A 25,032-nucleotide genomic window follows, 5' to 3' on the forward strand; every position below is an offset into this window, starting at 1 on the left:
TCCAGTCAAGGGCATGTACCTTGGTTGCTGGCACATACCCAGTGGGGCTTGTGCAATGAGGCAGCTGATCGATGTCTCTGTCTCATTGATGTTTCTGGCTCTCTGTCCATCTCCCTTCCTCTCTGTAAAAAATCAATAAAATATATTTTTTAAAAAATGGGGAAAGAAATACTGTGCAAACAGGTAGGGTAAGATGCTAAATAGGGTTAGTTTTAACTTTACACTCATAGTGATTCATACCACTTCATTCTTCATGTATTGGAGAACTATCTAAATGCCTTAATCTCCTCAAAGGGGACAATTTGTTTTATAATAACAATTGGCAGACTTTTCTGCACTTCTAAACTTATTGAATCACGTGTGATGGCTTTTGTAATCAGCAATTCTCCTTTTATTGATAATATAGAAAAGTCCCTTTATAGAAGCCAACTTTTTAAAAAATATTATTTTAATGAAAGATTTTAAAAATCAAGATTAATGCAAAAGGTGCACAATAAGAAAAAATCTAAAGCTTTAATAAAGAGAGAACTGTATTACTTTATTATTATTTAGCAAGAACTTGATTCTTTATTAATAATTGTTTTATATAAATTGTTTTGGTCACTCTGCAAGTTAAATATTTTTTAATTGAATTTCCACATGAAGTCTAGCTCCAGACAATAATTCTATTTCACTTTAGTATCTTTTCTTCTTTGAATGAATGCCTATTCATTTCTTATAAACAACCCAATTAAAAAAAATGGGCATAGGACCTGAATAGACACTTCTTCAAAGAAGACATACAAATGGCCAATAGGCATATGAAAAAATGCTCATCGTCATTAATCATAAGAAAAATGCAAATGAAAACCAAAATGAGATAGCTCCTCACACCGGTCAAAATGGCAATCATTAATACATCAGCAAACAACAAGTGGTGGCGAGGACGTGGAGAAAAGGGGACCCTTGTGCACTGGTTGGGAAGGAAGACTGGTGCAGCCACTACGAGAAGCACTACGGAGTTTCCTCAAAAAATTAAACATGGGCCCTGGCCGGGTGGCTCATTTGGCTGGAGCATTGTCCCTACACCGAAAGGCGGTGGGTTTGATTCCCACTCAGGCACGTATCTAGGTTGTGGGTTGGATCTCCGGTCAGGGTGCATACAGGGGACAGCTGTCCGATCTCTCTCTCTCTCTCTCTCTCTCTCTCTCTCTCTCATCTTTGGGTGAGGATTTTAAAATGAGTGGATTAAAAACACTGTGGCACACTTACATGATGGGCTACTACTCAGCCATAAAAAAAAAAAAAAAGAAAATTTCACCCTTTGCAACAGCGTGGATGGACGAGAACCGTATTACTTATTTGTTCTTTTGTGTCAAGCTCCAATATTGACAAAGCACTATTTTTTTTTGTTTTCCTGGATTTGAAAGATTATCCGATATCCAATTTATTTATCTTGTTATTTTTCTCCAGCCTTGGGATAAGGTGACATATAATATTCTATAAATTTAAGATATACAGTATAACTTTTCATATTGTTGGTAAATACATATTTTAATTAATGGAACGCTTCTGTTATAATGTTTAAACATATTAAAAATTTAGTTCTATGCAATGGCATTCACTATATTATAATAGACAAAACAGGAAATCAACAGGTTCTGGACAAAAGTTAAAAGTAATTAATGATATTAAAACTTAGGGTTAGCACATTATGTACTCTACCCACATCCTACATGAGCGATTTTTAACCTTTTTAATCTCATGGCATACATAAACTAATTACAAAAGTCTGCATCACAGGGGAAACATGTTTCGCTGTTGCGACAAAAATAGGTATAATTTTGATTTATTCACACTGAACAGTTATTTTTGTGTTGGCTCTTGTCACTTATTTTTTTGACAATGTAAGGGAAGAGAGGTCGGTGCCCCTGACTAAATTGTCAGGTATTGCATGTTTTAAAAATTCTTGCAGCATACTGGTATGCCTCTTGCTGCACACAGGTTGAAAATCACTGTCCTAATAAAATCGATAATCACTTTATAAAAATAGTTTGCTAAAGTTAAAGACCAATAGATTACTGACAGAGTAAATATGGTCAAATTTTGCCAAAATTTTATAATTTGTTTTAATTAAAATGTTATCATTTTCTTAAAATATTAGAATGTTTAAGAAATTAGAAAATTTCACTCTCTCTAGCTACTCTGCAGTCACTTTCCATTCTTTGCTATACTTGAATTATGTTCTTTATACTCATTGTACATATTTATCTTTTCTAGTTTGTTGCTTGTATATATTTTTTTACTCAAGACACTTTCCCCTATTTGTTTTTGAAACCTGGCATACTAACTATACTGAACACTTCTTTTGGCTGTGGCTGCTGGAATATAGTCTTGCCTTATGTTATTTCTCTCTGGCCATTCTTTAGAGAGTGTCTCCTTTTATCTGACTCAAAAATGTGTCAGTTTCCTCCTGTTCCACCTTTGTTTGCTTATGTTTATGTTTCCATTCCCATGATATTGTGGACTGGCTTATTTTTGTACTATGACCATCCCTTTCCCCCCAAGATAATACATGGAGTCAAGTACAGAATAATTGGGAGGTGAAATTGTAAGAAATCATAAGAGGAGGGAATCAGGCTGGTGTCTGATGGATAATATTTCTTTTATAGTGGGGGAACATCATGACCAGAAGCAAGTGTTCCCAGGGGAACTTAACAATAAATAGTAACAGCCAAAACAATGGAGAGGGTTCATGTGGACCAAAAGGCAGAGACCAATAGACCAGATAGTCTTCGATAATTATATTCTATTTTCCACAGAGAAAAATATACACTTGAATTACAATTGGGTAGCCAGTGATAAACCAATGTATACTCAGAAAGGGGTCATATCTTTTCTTTTCTCTGTGACTTTTGCCCTGAAAAGAGAATGCAGAATCATGATTTATTTACAAAAAGGAGAACTTAACAGACTAAAAGGCTGCGTGATCACCTGTGGATCCTTTAGGTTTGTGGCCTGTATATATTGCAGTTGAACTCACATCTATTAGACCGGTGGTTCTCAACCTTCCTAATGCCGCGACCCTTTAATACAGTTCCTCATGTTGTGGTGATCCCCAATTTCATTGTTACAAATTGAACATAATTAAGCATAATGATTAATCACAATAACAATATGTAATTATATATGTGTTTTCCGATGGTCTTAGGCGACCCCTGTGAAAGGGTTGTTCGACCCCCAAAGGGGTCGCGACCCACAGGTGGAGAACCGCTGTATTAGATACTTGCCACTTTCCAAGTAATATGTGAGGTTCTGAGGAGACAATGATTTTAGGGCATGCTCTCTGCACCTTAGAACATAAGAGTCCTATGAGGAAACAAACATTTCTGTAACGTACTGCCTGCTTTACTGGCAGTCTGCTAGAGTATGTGTTGCTTCCAAGATGGAGAGATTAATATTGTCTTTTTGAACACTTTTAAGCAAAAAAAACACACAAAAAAAGCAAAAAAAAAAAAAAGCATTTTTCCTATGCATATAACAGGAAGTGAATGTTCATATGACAGAAGAAAAAATATCAAATAAGATAAGGTTCTATGTATAGTTATCAGTAACTATATACTTGCTGTGTAGTAGTTTATTATACCAGAGTGTACTTTTACTGATCATTTCCCCTTCCCTTTTGTAGTCCCCCAAATTGAAATATTTTATTGCTGTCATATACTTCTATACTACAGGCCCAGTGCACAACATAGGTGCACTGTTAGGATCCCTAGCAGCTGCTGGCTGCTGGCCAGGGCCTCCCTTCCCTCCCCAGGCCAGCCTGCCCCCTGGTTGAACTCCCAGAAAAACTCCGGTTGAGGGGACAATTTGCATACTATGCTTTTATTACATAGGATGAATATATGACATATATATATATATATATATATATATATATATACATATATATATATATATATACACACATATATATGTATATGCATTTATATAGTCATGTCTTTATTTAATTTAACTTGAGCTTGGTAAAATAAGTAGCTGTTTTGGAATTGAAGTATATTTTAATTGTTGCAGTCAAAATTGAAATGAAATTAAAATGATCTGATGAATTTCTACTCCCTTTAGACAGGATTGTGTTTTATTTATTTTAACATATTTTTATTGATTTCAGAGAGAGGAAGGGAGAGGGAGAGAGAGAGAGAAACCTCAATGATGAGAGAGAATCACTGATCCACTGTCTCCTGCACTCCCCTGACTGGGGATGGAGCCCGAAACCAGGGCATGTGCCCTGACCAGGAATCAAATTGTGACCTCCTACTTCATAGTTCGATGTCCAACCACTGAGTCACGCCAGTAGGGCTGTATTTTAAAGAGCACCTCCAGAGCAGAGAAACCTAGATCCTGTGCTATTGGTAATCCTGATGCAGACATTTGAGGACATTGACAGTCTTCTGCCACAGTTTCATTACACATGGGGCACAGGGTTCTCTTTGCTATGTGGGAAATTCTTGAAGTATCCACTGTTGATTTCTCTCCCCTGTTGCTTAGGGAATATCATGTTGTCAGTTTAATGCTGGTAGGAATCTTACTTTGACTTTAGGGTGAAGGAAATTATTTCTCCGCTTATGCACATTGTTACCACATGTGAAGCTAAATGGGATTAAACATATTAGCTTAATCGGAATATATTTAGAAAGTAAATCTGAGTGTATTTAGAAAGCAGATCTGTTAATCTGCTGCATTAAACATGGTTTATGTTAAAATGAAATGTTAAGGGGGAGAAATTCTGTATTCAGGATACAAATGCTACATAGTTTTGCCAGAACATCTTTGCATGAGCCAAAGCGCTTCACCCCTGTTTATTCCCACAGGAGAGAATTACCTCATGCTCATATCGGAAAGAAAACTGTCCAGCTTCCTAAGGATTACTAGTACAGCAATCCTCTCTTTCACATCATGACCTAGTTTCCTTGAAAAGCTTTGCCTTTCCACACTTCCTGTAACTGCCCTAGGACTGGCACTTCCTATGTTTGCAGGTAATCTGACATTGTCTGAACTTTTGCAAAGCTGCCCAAATGGATCCCCAAATCAACCAATTAACTTGTTGCATTAGACATAAAGGTTGATAGTGGACCATTTTATAAACACCTGTTTTTGTTTCTTCCATAGCATGCTTGGAAACTGCACTAGCCGTGTTCATCTCATAATTTCTCAATTGAATTCATTTGATAAGCCAGGATTTTATGTGTTTTGGTGAAAAGAATTCAACATTGTGTATATGGATCTATGATGATAAAATAATAGCTAAAAGGACTTAAGTGGTTCAAGCCTGGGTTCAGCTCTGGACAGTAACTTTTTGTTAATTCTTTGCTTGAGGGAAAGGAAAAAGAAATGTTTTGGATATTGTTCTTCTATTTCAGTGTGTCAATCTTTATAAGATGGCAATGTACAAGTGAGAAAGTAACTTGGGCTTGGAGGCCAAATCTTGGCCTTGTCATTTATTTATTAACTGTGGAATCCGGGGCAACTTCTCTGAGTTTGAAAGGGTGATAATTTCTGTTTCTTCCTGTAGTTGTGGCACTGAAACCAGAATAGATAATTACTAAGTGCTTAATATGCAATATCTATAATAATAAAAGTGTAATATGCTAATTAGACCATATGTCCTTCTGGATGTCCTTCCTTCTAGATAAAGCCGCAGCGGGTGGGGCCGCAGCAGAGGCAGCAGAGGCCTCTGACTGCGGTGGGTGGGGCCAGGGCCAGGGCCAGGCCAAGGCCCTTGTATGAATTTCATGCATTGGGTCTCTAGTATGTTCAATAAGCATTTATTTCCCCTGTATTTTATCATAATTATTTTATATTTTTAAATTTATACTCACCCTCTTGTCTTATATTCATACTTTAACTCTTTCCCTTCTAATGAGCCACGATACCCAAAATGTCTGATAGAAATATGATATCAAAGCTAAGAAAGTAGAGTGTGGCTGTAATGGTGCAACATAATTTGAGGATTGTTAGAAAATCATTTAGGTTTTTTTTTGTTTGTTTACTTGCCTAAATAGTATTTATTTTCAGGTGTTTTTTTTTCCTTATTTTAAGGGACCAGAGTGATTTGGTCCACTTTGATGACAGGATGAGATGAAACTATGTCTTTATGTTTTATCCATTTTGCAGTTATATAGATATATTATTGTAAATATTGCTTAATAGAAGTTATAGTAAGAATAGTTATTAAACTATTTTGCTACATTGTTATGTAGATTTTGCTTCAGCCTCAGATTTTTAAAGATACATTGTATTCTTAAACCTAAACCAAGTTAATTTAGAAGGATGGAATATTTAGAATATATATATATATATATATATATATATATATATATATATATATTTCTGGCTGCAACAATCAAAGATACAAGTTTTAATTAAGTATCATCTTTGCTGCTTAGATTTGAATAGAATATAAAATTCTATGAGATGCATTATCTAAACTACAACCTCACATAAATGAACAGAAGTCAATTATTTTAGAGTTCTTTTCTACTTTAAGATTTAATCTTGAGGTGTAATTTAAATAGAATAATACTAATAAAATAACATTAAGTATATTTTTACTGCAGATCACTTAATAATTTCACAAAGCTCAAGTTAAAAAGAAGCAAAATGGACTCATAGGGCAAGGATTTCCAGTTTTGCTTTGCTTTTATATATTTTGTTAATTTCAGAGCATGAGATTACTTCCCAGACATATATCAAATTCAATAAATGCGATAAACTGAGGCATCATTATCTTGTTGAAAACAATACAATAATATCATAATTAAAACCAGGCAAAACATATGTTCCAAAAAGGGTAATTATGTTTTATTTTTAGTTTTTGTTCCTTATTTTAAGGGACCATCTAATCTGTTTGATGGGCTAGATGGCACTGGGAATAAATGGTGTTGCCAATTATACACCCTCTAATTATATGTAATTTACTTGTTTGATGCTTATTGTCTATAGTTTATTTTCTGTCTATTGCAATATTGTAATTGCTATTTTAGAAGGCTTTTAAAAAATGTTTACTAATATATTTCAGGTGCCTAGAAAAATGCCAATGACACAAGCTACAGTGATCAATAAATATATATTAAATGAACAAATAAAATATTTAAACAATTAGCAGCAATGATACAAGTGTTAAGAAACTTTGAATTTTTTTTCAAGTTCAATAGGAATCATTTTTGAAAAATGCCATGTTTGATAAGTTACAAGAATACAAATAGATATTAATTTGTCTTTAATATGAAGTGGAAGTAAAAAAAAAACATCCAGTGTTATATTTAAAAACATTTAAATCTGTTTTGCTCACTCTTCAACTGAAAAACAAAGATGAAACTCTTGAATCAGTAATAAACTTTTATTTTTGTATCCTTGTGATGAATAATAAAATTAAAAAAAAATTAAGCTAAGACATTAACGATTTTAAAAACATGTTAAGGAAAAGCAATTTCAGCATCAGACCTTTGCATCAACTTAACATTAGGACATAACTTGGATTCACTTTATATTCATCTGATTCCCTCAGGTAGATATTCTAAGTCCAGCAAGTGAATTATTTACAGGAACTTCATGCAGTTGAATGTCTTTTCATGGAATTTCATATAAACCACACCGTGCAGGGCTCATGTCATTTTTTAAAATGTGACAGTAGTTCCTTTATGATGGGTATTAATTTCAGTCCTGTTACAAATGTGCTACATAACCTTAAACAGTCTTTTAAGGCATTGTTTTATACCCCCATAAATATGGTTTCAATTTCTATAACTGCTGAGTTTCTATTTGCTTCTAAGATTGTGTACCTATGTGTTTTCAAATTCTACAAATATGTATCTCTTCTTATTTCACTATATGTAATCTTGTTTTTATGTTAAAACATAATATTAACAAATATGTCTATTTTTTATTTACTATTTCTACATTTTAAAGAAGTGAACACGTTATATTGAAGCAATGGTTAGTTTTAGAATTAGACAATCTTGTATTATTTAGTATCTTTGTATAGACTATATTATAAAGATAGTTTTGTAATATATATATATATATATATATATATATATATATATATATATATGATAAAACATCTGTATGTTTGTCCTGGGGCTATAATTGAAAATGGAATGCACTATACTATTTTTCAGGTGCTTGCCTTATTCTAAGTATTGAATTAGGTATTTTAACTTCCACTTTCTCATTTACTGAGAGAAGTTAGAATTTTCAAGAAAACCTGACAAATTTAAAGATAATATATTGCTAATGTGATCTTATATTAACTTAGCTCTCTTGTCCCAAGTCAAACAATGAATTTTACTTTTTTCAAGATGTGAAATATAATGCTAAATAAATTATTGTTTTAATCATATTGCCTCAAACTTCATTTCAATATTTTCCAAAATACCAAATTATTGCAATGTGAAATGTATTACCCTTGCATTTTTTACTAAATAAACGTATTGAGTACATGTATAGAAAGGAGGAATTTTTTCTATAAACTATTTTATTCTTCAGTTGCGCATTTAGTATATATATATATATATATATATATATATATATATTTAGTATATATATATATATATATATATTTATATATATATATATATTTGTTTATTATCCAGTTTAGTTAAACCATCTCTTGTATCAAATTTAAAAACAGTATTCCTTATGCATTATATCCACATTCATTGTGAAATTTGAAGAATTAGCTTCCAAAATGATCCAATATCTGGACCTGAAAGTTTTGTTAACATAGAGTTTAATCAGAAACAATTCTTTTTTAATGGTATAAACAAGCATTGCATTAGTTTCTGCCTGTAGTAACATATAGATCACTTCTAAAACTTAAATCAGTAGCAGATTTTATAAGGAAATAATTGATATGTAACAATAGTTTTCCCTTAATTATAAAACTTTGCTCAGATTCAAATCTGAAAATGCATTTGCCTCATCATTCTTTTTCTATTTACAGGAATTTGCAATGTCATGTTTCTGAATATGATGCACAAGAGCTACACATAAGGTACAGTGCGTATTATTTTATATTGAATTTCACATTTAAAGCATCATGTCAATACTTTAGTAACTAAGAGTTGTATCTCATAAAAAATCTTAAATAACTTGTAGGTTTGGGAACCCAAGTTACAACCATCATCTCCTTAGGGGCAATTATTCTCTGATTATTGTTCGTTCTATTGAAACCCATTTGTATGGATATGTCTACTATGCTGCTTTTCTCAAGTACCAGTTATTAGCAGGGCAAAAAGAAGTCAACTTAGTTGTCTAGGTAACTGTGATGAAGCATTTGATCTACTGAAAGGACGTCATATAGAAACATGTGTTCTAGTCCAACAGCCACAAGGACAAAACCATGGGAAACTTGAATTTCTCAATGTCAAGAAAAACATAAAATCTACAATCTGAGTGTGGAGCGGTGTTAAGAGACTGAAAGAGTTCATTATTTTTTAGGACACAACTCTTCATTCTTAATATACAATGACTTAGATGAGTCATTCAAAGTGAATAATGTCAAACAGAGTTCATGTACTATCTAAGACTATAAATTAATGCTAGAAATATATTTTTTTATTTCTTGATATATTCTGGAAAATTTTGTCTTTGACATCAAAAGCATTTTGATATGCAAATTCATTTACTTGCAACTCTGTTTCTCTCTGAAGAGACTCTTGTTTTTGGGTACTTCTGCCTGAGTGCTTGTTAAAAGGAAGGAAGGCAGAAAGAAGGCCGGGGAAGGAAGGACGGAGATGTTGAAATCTGAAAAGTAAATGCCAATCCTCTAGGCCCTGGCTTTTAGGAAAGTTGATTGACAGGACATGTATTTTTTTAAAGGTCTTATTGGAGTGACTTGGGGTTCAAATTGCAAATAAAAATCCAGTTCAAGGAGATGAGCTACTTTATTTGCTAGGAAAGCGAATTATTTCTTAGTGTAGGAAATAAATCTAGCAACAGCATTAAGGTTCATTATTTTAGCCATGGTTTCATTCTTAGATTCTCACTAGAACTTTCATAAGAATCAACAGCTGGGTAGAAGAATTTGCAATCTGTTCAGGGCTCATAGTTTTCAGCTGTTTCTCCTCGTTTTAGAAAGAGGCAAAATTACTCGTGCATGCTTTATGAGTGTGGCTCTAAATACATATTTCTAATTGAATATAGTAAAATAAACTTGAAGGTTAAATGACAAATAACTCATTTGCATTTACATGCAATTATTTTTGCTTTAAAAAACAAATCTTTGGTAACCTTAGATATTTTTAAGTTAATCTTGCTCATGATAATATAAATTTTAAAATAACAATAATGTGTGTGACTAAAAAAAAAAAAAATCCTAGACATTTTCAGTATGTCTTTTTCTGGTGAACATGTTACAGGAGAAGAATCACGCAATGCTTTAGAGAGCTGGAGGTCCACTTTGTTATATGCTAGCGAACTCAGAGAAAAATGTCTTTACAAATTCTGAGCACAACATGGAGGAAGTTGTCCCTTTTTATATATTTTTCAGTCCTTTGTCTCCCAAATACGGGGTTTTTCCAGTCCCCTTTGCAAGTTCTTAAAGAGCCCTATGTGCTGGGGCTTTGAGACCTCAACCAAAGGAGTAGCCTTGTGCCAGCACTGATAACTTAGTCTGGGGAAGGTTTATGGCCTCTCTAAAATGAGATTAAACAGGTCTTGCAGGACCAGACAATTAAAGGGGCAGTGACTAGATTCAGATTGCTAGCTCCCAAAATGTTTCTTTCCCCCCCCCAAAACACACCTGAAAATAATAAAATAATAATTAATTATTCCTTCAATCCGTGACATAATTAATGACAGAAAGTAATATATATATATCTTGGAATAAAACAATCCAAGGTTAACCAGAAAAAGGTTGTACAGAAGAAATTTTTTATCTTCTTTAGGAATTCTATCAGATGGCATCATATAGTTAGATATTTAAGGGAAGTCTCTGATAAATGAAGTACACCAAGGAATGCAAAGTGGCAAAACCCTCTTTTCTAAGATGTTCAGAGAACAGTAGTTGTAAAAGTTCAGTCGTGTTATAAGAATCAACTGTAATATAGACATAACTCATTGCCTGTCTTTGAGGTCTCTCTGAGTGTACAGTGAAGGCTCATGCAGACAGTCAGTTCAAGCATTGTGCTGACTTCAAAAGTGTTTCTCTGTGTTTGGACCAATCTTCTTATTGCCACATTCCACTGTCAGTGGGGTAGGAATAATTTATAGAAGTGTAATTTCCTAGGCAGTAAATCTATGAATTTTATAGATGGGTGCTTTTGTTATTGACTTTTAGGAGATGAAAGAGAAATAAAAAATATCCACCACTCAAATGATCAGTGAGTGCCTTTGCTCTATGCTTATGGGGATAAACATAAAGATACACTGTGTGCGCTTATTTTTATTGTTACTTCTAAGAAGCTGTCTTTGTATGTCTATTTTTATGTATGTCCCATATTTTAAAAGATAAAGCAATGCACAGCATGTTTTCTTATCTGAATTCTTATACCTGATTCTGCTGTGAGAGTGATGAATATGTATAGATAGGCACATAGCAAGAGAACTTCTGAAAGTGATGGAGATAAGAAAATACTTAGTATTCAAAGAAGCAGATAAATGAAAATGAAGTTTGGTGGTTACATTTGGTATTCAGTTCTTTTAATCAGCGATGGAACTTACAGTAGGCTTACAGAGTTTTTTAGAATATAGTATTAGACATTTACTACTTCTTACGTGCAAGCCCAAAAGACATTAACCAAGCAGAATATGACTGCTTTGGCTAATTCCATCTATTCAACTTTTGTAATGCTTCATTATAAAAAGGCTCCCTTCATTCAGGTGTCATGATTTAGTTCTTCTTGGGCCTTTGTTCCTAGTTGATCATTGAGATAACTATTTTAACACTGAAATAACAATCATCTTCATCTCATGCTAGTTATAGCTTGCAGTACAATCATATATTAGACATTTGAATTCCAGAATGTTTTTACTTTAAAGATTAACCTTCAGGTCAGCCTGAATTACCTTTTGATTCTGTCTCATTTTTTCTGTGTTATATCCCTCATCCCTTAGTCTGGCTAGCCCACATTACCTGTGCTTTTTTGGCTTATGTTGTTTATAAAGTGATTTCTAGATTCTCCTATACCTACACTGCCCATCTCTTAAGGCCTCATTACAGTGCCTCCTAGTGAAAGCAAAATGTGGGGTGTTTGAGTCCAAGTTCATTGTCTTGCAAAACTGAAGAATGGATTCACAAACAAAAACTGGTTAGTGGAAGCAAAGATTATTGAGAGAAGTCAGTCCTGGAAAAGGTGCAGCCGGGGTTCTAAAAGCAGGCCAGTGTCCAGAGCTTCCTTTTCGTGTTGCACCTGGGTGTAGTTCAGCATCCAAGTGCATTAAAGTCCATTAATCCATGTGTAGAGTTCCACATGGCCATAAGCCATGTAGACACAGGGGAATAGATATCCTGAGATAAGAGAGCCCAGTGTGCTGGAGAGGGGGTACAAAAGGGGAGAGAGAGGGGAGAGAGAGAGAGAGAGAGAGAGAGAGAGAGAGAGAGAGAGAGAGAGAGAGAATGAGAATGCACTTTTAAGTCTAGGGAGTAGATACATGACCTGCTAACTCCCGATTCTGCCTTAGTAACATCTTGGGACTGGTTATATGCCTCACTGCCTTGGATTGGTTATCTGCAAGCTGCCTGTCTTAGCAACATTCATACATTTTAAAGCTCATGTCTCCCACATGCCCTTCTTTCCCTGCCTAGCTGGGTTGCCTTAGTAACTCCACCCAGTTGTATTCCCCTGTTCTACTTCCTCCTCTTATGGTCCCGCCCCTGTCTGCCTAGCTTCCTTCTCTCTGCTCACTAGTAATTCTTCCCTACACACTACAGCCTTGGTAACCTAAAGTAATTATTATCATTATCATGTATACTCTATAAATAAACCCAATTATAAAGCCTTTGTCATTTAATAGCACTGAGTAATGTATTTCTTTATTAAAACATTTATTGTATTATTGTTGTCTACCCAACTAGATGAGAAGTTTCTGTCAGGATTGGCAATGTTTTTATGAGAAGAGTTAGATGAGACAAAAATGCTTTGAAATCCAAATAATTAAAATGGCCATGCTTTATAAAAGTAAAAGGAGACATATGTAAAAAATTAAAAAATAAAATAAAAGTAAAGTTGAAAAAATAAAAATAAGAGTAGTAGTTAAGAAATTAATTAAAAAATAAGTTAAAGGATTATCTTCTTATGAGAAGCATACAAAGAGGTTCTTATAAATGTTACTTTTGCAGTGATTAGTCATGCAATGCCACAGTGAGAAGAGAAATGTTTGATAAATCATAGCAAAATTACATATCTAGAATTTTTAAACTGGTTTTCTTCTCCACATAGTTACATTCTAAGCTTCTGTCATGAACCAGATTTGATTTGATGGCTTGTTTAAAACGTATCCATATTCAGAATTATACATATTTTGATAGTTAAAATGTTATGAATTTTTTCACACAAATAATTTATAGATTGACTCTGTTAGAGAGCTTAACAAAATGTCTGATACTTAGTAAATGATTAATCAATAGTATATTCAATTAATAGCAATCACAGAAACATTTGTTAACTTGATTTTTAATTATCTTTCTTGGTGTTCAAGTGGATTATTTAGAAAGGATGCCTTATTCTTTTATTGGGTGTTTGATTATCTCAAAATGTCTGTCTTTTATGAGCATAACAACACATTTGCTAGAATAAAATTTTAAGCTGAAATGTCTTTCCTTATGAATTCTGTAGATGTTTGTATTTTGGTGTTTAATGATCTAGTTTGGGAGCCGATCTAATTATTATATGTCTGGCTGTTTTTTCTCTCTCAAGTTTCTATCTTTCTTTGTCATTAACATTTGCAAATTCCAGGAGGATGTGTCTTGTGTAACACTTAAGTTGTCTGGAAACTCATTTTTTAAAATGGGATCTTTAAATGTGATCTTTTAATTAATTTTCCATGTTCTTTCTGTCCACCCTTTTCCTTTACTTTCTTTAAATCATGGGCTGAATCTCCCATATAAATCTTCTATCTCATTAGTTTTCTTTTTTGATTTATTTTCCTTTTCTTTAAATTTTGTGGAAATTTTATGCATTATCTTCTACTTAGTAGATACTTATGTTCCTTCTTCCAACTGCTTTATATTGCTTTTGTCATGATTTTTAATTTGACAATCTTGTTTTCCCTTATCACACTAGTCTTCATTAGTTCACATTATTCTTATAATTAGATCGCATGATTTTACCGACAAAATTAAACTTGAATCTTCCAAGAAACTAAAATTTATTTCCTTTACACTGTAAGTAATCTGACCTACATCTTAAGCCTCCATATTTTTCTTAGCTGAAGGAAATAAATAAGTACAATTTAAAAAGCAATCAAAATTTAATTAACCTAACTGTTCAGTCTCTCTTGGATAAAAATGGCTCAGTGTTTTGGTGATGCCAATTCCTCCTTTTACTTCTATCCCTAAGTGTCTGGGTGTGCTCTATGTTTGTGTGGTGGTATATGGGACAACCTCTCCTATCATCTGGTTTTTCTTCTATCAAATATCCTAAATAGAAAAGAGGAAGGCCAACCTTTTATTTCCCATTTTCTCTCTATCAGTCAGATGGGAGATTAATAAATCTGAACCCTATAGGTTAGTAGCTCATATGCTAAATTGAGTGGGAAGACTAGAAAATTCTCCTCCAATACAGAAACCTAACTCGAAGGCAGCCAACTCACTTATAAAATTGATGGTATGTTAGAAGCTAGAATTCTCTCTGTTCCTTCTCGCAGCATCCTCTCTAAAATACAGCCTACATTTTCTAAGATATACTGATGTCTTAGATTGACTAGAGGTGATAGTCTAGTATCCAGAAGACATGAGAGAAGCCCCAAGTAATTTTCAATTAATGCTTGAATTTTGCTAAGAGTGTTAATAAATTATTTTTTAATTGCCTGCTTTATGTCTGGAGTGAATCTACATCAAAAGGACTACTCATTTCTAATCTGAGATGTTATACATTCTGATAGCATTTTTTCTAATCAATTCCTTTTCTTTATTTGACTTGTTTATCCTTTTGATTTTGAGAAAATATTTTAATATTATCTATTTATAATTAATAATAGCGAAAGTATGCTTTATCTAAAGTTGGATTTCTTGCAGCTGTAATCTTTCAAAGAGAGAGACTTTTAGGCCCAGATAAGTTGCAATAAAATGTCCATTGAGCTAAGTAAAATATATCATTTAAATAAAATAAAATATTTCTGGAATAGTTGCAAGCACCAAAGGCAAAAATACAATTAGTTTTGACGGTCACCTATGACAGCCCAACCAGTGTGTGTTATGTACAATGCTGGGAGATTATGAATATTGTTGATGGATAAAGAAAAATGCTATCTCAAGTAGTATGCTACCTCTTTCCATCATGGTCTCTTGAAGTGTTCTGTTCTGTAATCATTAACTTCAGGAAGATCTGTTCTGATCAGCCATGTAGCATGAGAGAAATGTTTTTCAATAAGCTGTATAATACATAGGGCTTAGAGCAGGGATGGGAAAACTTTTTGACTCGAGGGCCACAATGGGTTCTTAAACTGGACTGGAGGGCCGGAACAAAAGCATGGATGGAGTGTTTGTGTGAACTAATATAAATTCAAAGTAAACATCGTTACATAAAAGGGTACGGTCTTTTATTTCAATAGTTTTATTCATTTCAAACGGGCCGGATCTGGCCCGCGGGCCATAGTTTGCCCACAGCTAGCTTAGAGCCTTCCTCTAATATTTTTCCCACCCTCATTGTACATATACAAAGATGTAGTACACAGTCCATGTACCCATGGTTATATAATTCTAGAAATCACAAACTAACCTATAGTAACGGAAAGGAGATCAGTGACTGGGAATGGAGAGAGCAGGGTGGAGTTTGAAGAGAGAGTGGTTTTCCATGGGCATGAGGAAGCTTCTAGAGATGATGTTCTTTATCTTGCTTATGATGATAATTTCATGGTGATTACATATGTTAAACTTGTCAAACTATATAATTTCTGTATATGGAATATGTTTGTATATCAATTAAAACTCCACAATGCTGTTTAATCAGTATTTATTGCGGACAATTATCCTATATAATAAAAGACTAATATGCTAAGTGTCTGGTCGATCGGTTGTCCATTGAACCAATCAAAGCGTAATATGCTAATGATATGCTAAGGCAGCTCAACTGCTTGCTATGACATGCACTGTCCACTAGTGGACAGATAGTCAACCAGTTGACCAGTCACTATGATGTGCACTGACCACCAGGGGGCAGACGCTCTGACAGGTAGGTTAGCTTGCTGCTGGGGTCTGGCAGATAAGAACTGAGGGAGATGGCCAGACTTGCCCTGGAGCCCTCCCGCAGTCCCTCCCTGGCTGGCCAACCTCCCGATTCCCTCCCCGGCCCCAATTGTGCACTGGTGGGGGTCCCTCGGCCTGGCCTGTGCCCTCTTGCAATCCAGGACCTCTCAGGGGATGTCAGAGAGCTGGTTTTGGCCCAATCCCACAGACCAGGCGGAGGAACCCAACTGGTGCATGAATCATGCACTGGGCTTCTAGTTATATAATAAGTGGCATGTACAAAAATTCAAAAATGGAATTCTTGAATACCAAATCTTGATTGTGGGATCCAGACTATGACCTCTAGTTGCAATTTTTTATATATACAAGATAAAGTAAAAATGAATTGTTTTCTATTGTTGAATGGAAGTAAGTTTTCTTTTCACCTGGAGTATGACAGTTTTATATTCTTTTTCCAAAATTCACTGAAGGAAAAACTAAGACTGAAAGCAAAACAGAAAAAGGCTATTTTTTTAATCCGTATATATGAACTCCATCAGTTTTAAATAACTTTGCAATAATGCACATTGTAAATATTAAAATGGAACTTGTATTAATGTCTCCCAAATTAATGTATTCTTGGTATATTTAATATTTAGATAGTATTACATAATTTGTTTCATATAATTAAAATTATGTTGCATTACTTTTTTGACCTATATTTTCTTTTTTTAACCTATATATATATATTTTAATTTTTTATTGATTAAGGTATTATAAATGTGTCTTTATCCCTCCATTGTACCCTCTTCCCCCCAGTCTTGCCCTCCCCTCACCCCCTGTTGTCTGCGTCCATGGCTTATGTTTATATGCAGCATACAAGTACTTTGGTTGATCTCTCCTCCTTACCTCCACCCTCCCCTACCTTCCCTCTGTGGTTTGAGCATCTGATCAATGCTTCTCTATCTCTAGATCTGTTTTTGTTCATCGGTTTATGTTATTCATTATAGTCCACAAATGAATGAGATCATGTGATATTTATCTTTCTCCTGACTGACTTATTTCACTTAGCATAATGCTCTCCAGCTCCATCCATGCTGTTGCAAATTGTAGGAGTTCCTTCCTTTTTACTGCAGTATAGTATTCCATTGCATAGATGTGCCAAAGTTTTAAACTTTATATGCTGTTTGATCAGACCGGATTTTCAATGGGCTTGCATAGGAATCAATTAATTAACTTGAAAGAGGGATATATTTAGAATTTCAATTTATGAGTTTAAACACTTTATATCAAGTTGTTTTATGTATGTCTACATGTAATAATAATTATACACATGTATTTTTTAAAAAGGTATGTCTTGCCCGGCTGCCCATATCTAATAAATGACTTCAAAATATCTAATAATTATCAGATATCTTTCCTGGTACAGAATTCTAAAAATAGGAATTTGATATTTGTCTTAAGTCAGATATTAGTTAATGATAAAAGCCAAGTCTTATAGTTCTGAAAGCTTAGACATTAATTTAAGGAAATGTTTTCATGGATGATGAAAAATTGTCCTTCGTATTAAAAAGTAAAATAAAATACTGAAGGCATATTTCCCATTATTATCTATATATGGGTTGCCATACTTATGTAGATCTTTTAATATACTGGCATCCATGTGAATTTCATTTAACTTACAGTGTAACAACCTGGCTCTATATTTATAATATATAGACACAATGCTAGATAATGTAACTTACTGAATTATTTATTCTGATAACTTTTTATTAAATTAAACAACTGGTTATGAGAGAGAGAGAGAGAGAGTGTTTGACTGTGTAGATGTATGTGTTCTTTGTTGGGGCATATTTAGGTGAAGTTAGTCAACTCTCCCAAACACTCTAAACTGACGAAAAATTGTGTGTGACTTTTCTTTTTACTATTTATAAGATAAGCATAGAGAAAAATAGAGCATTCACATTTTCCTTTAACACCTGAACTATGTATTATGTCCTTGACACTAGTTCTCCCTTTATGTGGGAACTTAGTTTCCACTGGGGTTGCTTTCTAAGTTCTTCTCAGGGGATCCTATTTCAAGAATCACAATGTATGGAATAGTGAGAAGCAAAACCCACTAATAAAAATAACACTATCTCTATCTTACATTTTGCTAAATATGAACATATTAGTGTCTGGATAAGCATTTAATTATTTTAAATTTTTATTATTCATATATTAATTATTGTATATGTATTTTTTTGACTCTATATAGTACCTTGGATGGTCTTTATTATTACTTTTTTCCCCTCTTTTCTCCTTTTATTTCCTCCCTACTGGGTTCTGTTTTCATCCTGCCTATCTCCTTATTACCAAACCTATCAAAAATCAATATATTCTAAATATGACTTTCTTCACACTGTAGTAGTTACAAAACAAGTCTTTTGTGTGTGTGTGTGTGTGTGTGTGTGTGTGCGCGTGCGCACGCGCACGCGCATGGAGCATTGATAGCTTCGTATAACATGAGTAATTGGTGTGGCATTATTACATGGTAGTACAATTCAAAAGTTTTCCAAATAGCTCATCCAGATTTCAGTGATCTTAGTGCTGTATGAGAGTCAAGCACTCTAACTCAGGTTTGTTTTCCCTCCCTGTGGGAATCTTATTCAGAGTAAGCCAGTTGCTCAAGGCCAATTAGAATGTAGAGGCCCTGTTCAGAGTACACTGGATGTTTAAGGCCACTCTGAGCATGGGGAATCTTAATCAGGGTGTCCAAGGACTATACACAGGTACAAGAGCAAGGCCTCACTAATCTGTATGTGCAGTGTACAAGCATGCTCTTCTATAACTCATATGACTGCAGTCACTATTTGGCAAGAAGTCTCTTTTGTCTAAATACGGGGCCGGCTGCATTATGGGAAAAATGTATGACTGACCAGCAGGCTGCTGCTGTGGGTACAGAGGCTGCTGTTGCTGTTCGGGAAAGAGGTATTGTTACCTAGCTGGTGTGCGGCTACCGTATGGTACTTTGCTTTGAATAACTGTTTTGTCTAGTGGGTCCTTGTTAGTGAAACATTATTTATCACTTACATGAGATGAAGGAGAAAACTCTTCAAATTTTATTAACTTAGATTCTACGGTATTTACACTAAAATCTATGAATACATATATTTAGAATATTCATCCTGTTAAAGAATCCAGAAGAAATTTATTTTATTTATTCTTCTTTAAGATAACAATGACTGTGTGTGATAGAAATTTTGATCGATCTTACTTCTATGTGTGTTACCAATGGCAAGACCTTGGTTCTCATCTTCTTGAAGGATGATGGGCCAGGTACAGAAACTCACCAGGTCAGAAAGCCCTGGGATGCCTAGCAAGGTGCAAAACTGGGAAAACAAGAACTTTGCCCCCAAGGTAACCTATCCTCCCCTAGCATAGCATGAGCCATGCAGTTTGCACCCCTCATCTTTCATATCACTGGTCATGCGGTTGGGACCCCTGATCTTTCATATCGCTGGTCAGGTGGTTTAGACCCCGTGACCTTTTCCTCCCTAAAGGTAACATCTAGGCCTGTAGGAGTTGTATTTCAGCTCCAGGTCCAGAAAAACAGCCAAACCAAACAAGTTACACCTTGGCTGCCTCAGAACCAACTCCACTGACTAATAACCCTGATCTGGTGCTGGCCAATCAGTGGAGACCACGATCCTGAAAGAGCACACCTGGAAAGATGATGCACATTCTTTTGAAACCCTCCCCTGCGATTTCCACCTTCAAGAGAGAGACAGATGCCTGCAATGCAAATGGGGTCTAAGGAACCTCAAGAGACTTGCAACCCTGGGAGCAACAGGCAGCAGCAGCTGCTCCTGGGCTAACCCACTGAACCTGTCTCCAAGCCCCCCTCTTCTCTGACTTCTCAGTCAGAGCCAAAGCAGCCCAGCCTAGGCTGTCCTGTTACTTCTTCGATGCCCTTCCTTGCTTCACTGTCCGAAGTATATTTTTGCTGAGGCCAATAATTTCTTATTTTGCTGCACTTTGTCTCATGATTGAAACCTTTCCTTCCAAAAGATAAGAGCTGAGGTCTGGTTGTCTCGTCGGTATCATTTGGAAATAAGAATTTGAAATATTATTTATCTAGTGTGTTCCAAAGTTTTTCATCAAATGAAGCTTAAGAACTTTTTTAGGGCTATGGTTTAGTTTTGGAATATATGCAAGAACAAATTCAAGAGGATTGCTGTTATTTTCAGTCTTCCCTGGGTGATTATTTGACAGTGCGATAATGTTGGGTCTAGAAAAAAACAACAACACTTCCTCTATGGTCTTAAACTCCAATTTGGGAAGTCAGAATATATCACAGAAGTTCCCCCTGGCAGCAGTATTTGCAGCTGGTTTTCAATGGGTTCCCTTGCATCTCATTGAACTAGATTATAAACAAAATCAATTTGGCATGAACTACATTCACTCTGAGGACAGTAGTGCTCCCAAGTGCATACTTCGATTAAATGTTTAAATTGACTGCTCATGGCTATGGTGACAATGCATCCTACTAATTCACTTTCAGTTCCATTGTCCTCTCATGGAACTTCCTGCCAAGACTGCAACAAGGGAGCTTTGGGTTGCTATATTTTAATTAGTTAGAAGAAAATATCACTACTCTGAATAGGGTTGCCTTTTGAGGACTTTGCTCTACATTTTGACTGTAAAGCAATAAAGTAGAAAATTTAGTGTAATTACTGAACAACAGATTCTTTTAAAAAAATTATTTGTTGCCCTAACCGGTTTGGCTCAGTGGATAGAGCGTCGGCCTGCGGACTGAAAGGTCCCAGGTTCGATTCCGGTCAAGGGCACGTACCTTGGTTGTGGGCACATCCGCAGTAGGAGGTGTGCAGGAGGCAGCTGATCGATGTTTCTCTCTCATTGATGTTTCTAACTCTCTATCCCTCTCCGTTCGTCCCTGTAAAAAATCAATAAAATATACTTTAAAAATTATTTGTTTATTTGAGGAAGAAGGGAAGAGAAAAACATCAATTTGTTATTCCAGTTAACTTACGCATCCATTGGTTGATTCTGTATGTGCTCTGACCAGCGGTTGAACCCACAGTCATGGCATAATCTGGATAGTCAGCTGAACTATCCAGCCATGGTGAACAACAGATTCCTAAACCCATGTTACATCCACTTTTTTCATAAAAAAAAAAATATTTCTAAAAGAAAAGTATTTGATATACACCTATACATACTAAATAACTGGAAAGAATATGATTCCTAATACTAGATTGCTTATGTGAAAATCCAATCATTTGGGGGCAGGTGGTGATGAAATTTTCTTTTATTTATTGCCCTCTTGAAGAATTAGAAGAAGTTTAGTTAAGTTTTGCAGGTTTTTTTTTTTTTTTTTTTTTTTTTAAAAGAGTATTCGGTCCTTTGCTGGTTCTTTAAAACATCAGTCAGAACATAACTGTGGGGAAGTAGATATTTTCTGAGTTTATGAGAGTATGGGGAAAATTCGACAATTGAGACATGGCTCCTATGATAGTACTTTTAAATATAAAAATGAGATACTATAACAAGCTCTATGAAATAAATTTTAATTAATTTGGCTGAAAAGATAAAAATAATTATTTAGTGTATTATTCATAACACTAAGAAAAGCGATATTGTTGAAAGTTTGTTTCTTACTAGTATATATATTACTAGTAAAGTATGGACCTTTTCTGTAATGTTTTTTTTAATTCTTATTTAATGCTAAAATAAAATAAAATTTTGTCTTAAAGATTTAGTATCCAATAATGCAGATTCAATTATTCAACAAGTGACCAAAACTAGGAGCCAACCACTGTTCTAAACTCTGATGATATAGTCATGACAAAACAAAAATACCTGCTCTCATAGCCTTTACGTTTAAGTGATACTAATATTCCCCAACTTGTGTTACTAATGCATTCTAACTCAAAAATTTAACTGGAATATTCCTGTCTATTACTTCAACACACCATTGAGAAAACATTTAACAGTAAAAAATGATACATTCTTTTAAAACTTTGCTTTAAGACAGATATGTGAAAAAGAACCACCAGTTAACTGACTTAGATTTTAAATTGTTCTAATAAGTCAAGTTAATCTTGACAAATGGAGGTGCCCCCTACTTCATTTTGGTAATTGGTTACTATGTTCTAGTCACAGTGGCTATTGAGGTAAAAACTATCATCTCTGTATAACTATCCTGGTGTTAATTATGGTGCCCATTTACTACTGAATTAATTTTGAAGTCACCAGGAATCCAGATCTAGGGGGTGAGAGACAAGAAAAAAAATTTAAAAATGTTTTTTTGCTAAACAGTGGTTGAAACACTTTATGCTATTTCTATACCCTAATATGAAATTCCCAAATTATTTTAGTAGTAAAACAAAAGCACACCCTTTAAACTGTTAACTAAAATCCCATATCTCTGAGCTCAAATAGAAAGGAAATTAAATATTGCTTCTGAAAAACTCTGTGGAGACCATTGTCATATGCCCTCAGGCATAGAATAGGCAAAAGCACATTCTTACTTCCATTCTCTCAGAGGGCAGTACAGATCTATTTGTCACTCCCCTTTAATTCCTCCAGACCCCACTGAGCTAGTCCTCAAAGGGCCCCTGCCAGGAAGCTGCTGGGGCCACCTGGAAATCAAACTATGTTCTCCTTTTACCCTGGAGAGACACCAAAAGTATCAAAGACATTTAAAATCATCATAAATCACAGAGAGCTTCTTTCCTCTTTTCTAAAAAGTGCCCTTTAAAAGTCAGAAAACATGCTGGAAGTCAATGCTGTATTTAAATTCAATTCTGCCGATGTGTTTTCATCTAAAATCTCAGTGGTACTTTTATTGCAAATATAAAATATTCTCTGTGAGAACCTAGAAAATTATTCTTTTTTTTCTTGTACATAATTTACCTTTAAATTATATACAGAAAAATTTCATTTGTACAGCATCAACAGGAAGTCAACCACGTGTTACATAAATGTTTTTTTATCTTGTATTTTATCCCATTAAATACTGAAAGTTTCCCTTCACATGTCATTTAAATTTAACATATATATACTTACATGCGTATGTATATAAAATCTAGTATGTGCCTCTAATTTCTTATATGGAAACATAATATAACATGTTTTTTCTTCTGATTAAGGGCCATCATTAAAAATTTGATTAAAATTTACCCATTTTTATCTATACGAAAAGATAAACCAATCTACTTAAGTAGCCATGTAAATAGAAGTTTGAGGAACTTCACAATGCACATTCTGTTTTAGCTGTTGTTGGTTGATGGAAATGAGAGGGGTGGTATCTGAGATATTTAGTATGGAATCTGATTCTAACAATATTTAATCAGGATTTGGGACTTAAACATACATGGACCTACTTCATACATTTGACCTTAGGAAAGGGGTAACCATTGAAGATGTGGGGAAGAAGCAGTACTTTAGCTGAATCTTTACTGTTTTCTTTGTTGTTTTTCTTTTAATTTTTAATGAAATCTGGAGCCAATTTTGAAAATGTTAATAGTTTTTAAAATCATGGTGGTTATAATATTGATCTGAAAACTTTTCTCAAAGAGCTATTGAACCTGTATAGTTATAAATATAAAATCAATGTATTAATATTCATTAATTGTTTTATACAAACACATTAGTTATGTTATTGGTGGAAGTGGAGTTCTTGGGGTGCTGTAGGAAATGAATTTCCTGAGGCCCCCATGGGAGGATGGGGTTTTGTGGGAAGCTTTATTGATGATGTAAAATTAAGGGGGTTCCCTTCCAAGGTCCCATCTCTGTCCATCTTCCCATGGAAGACGCCCAGTTTTGTCAGAATAAAAGCCTCTGCTCAGAGTTTCTGGGACGTATTAAAGTCCAGTCCAGTCCAGGATCCGGCATGGCTGGGCTCCTAAGGCCATCTGGCTTTGGAACAAGAACAGGCAGGCACATGGGCCAGTGCCGGCCACAGAGCAAGTGAGAGAACAAGAGCACAGAATCTAGCAAGAGAGAGGGCACTCTTTGGCTGGGATTTTCATCAGGAGCTTCTTAAAACTGACAAATTCACAACTTTCCAAGATTTTGTGCACTTCTGATGGGGTCTGCCCCCTAGTTAATCCTTGTTCCACAGGCTCCAGGGGTGGGCAAACTTTTTGACTCGAGGGCCACAATGGGTTCTTAAACTGGACCAGAGGGCCGGAACAAAAGCATGGATGGAGTGTTTGTGTGAACTAATATAAATTCAAAGTAGACATCATTACATAAAAGGGTATGGTCTCTTTTTTCAATAGTTTTATTCATTTCAAATGGGCCAGATCCAGCCCGCAGGCCGTAGTTTGCCCACAGCTGGCTAGACTGACAGGCAGAAACATTCCCTATGTCATCCTGACTTCTACTGCACACGTGCCCATCCCCCCCTTTGTTCAATCCCTTCCCCCAGTGATCTGCAGGGAATGGATCTGTGGTTCCCTGGGAAGCATGGAGATGTAGCTTCCTGGTGAAGCTGCCCTTTGCTTGCTTCCTATGTTAATATCAACTAGCTAATTATGACCATAATAATTATGTTGGTTATATATATATTAAAGTATAACTTCACTTCTTCATAATCATATTTTAATTTAAAAACAATCAAGTTAAAGAATATACTTAATTAAATTAAGTCTTTTATA

The 25,032-nt window shown here is 34.8% G+C and overlaps 1 protein-coding gene across 1 annotated transcript in view; it reads left to right on the forward strand.

Moving 5' to 3' along the window:
• PCDH15 (protocadherin related 15) overlaps positions 1 to 25,032 on the forward strand; it is a 1,196,276-nt gene that overhangs the window by 449,781 nt on the left and 721,463 nt on the right. The window contains exon 5 of the mRNA XM_081104785.1: positions 8,984 to 9,034. The gene's annotated coding sequence lies outside the window, so the exon portion shown is untranslated. The remainder of the gene's footprint in view (positions 1 to 8,983; positions 9,035 to 25,032) is intronic.

The sequence above is a fragment of the Myotis nattereri genome, assembly GCF_964212035.1.
Source record: "Myotis nattereri genome assembly, chromosome: 13".
NCBI lineage: Eukaryota > Metazoa > Chordata > Mammalia > Chiroptera > Vespertilionidae > Myotis > Myotis nattereri.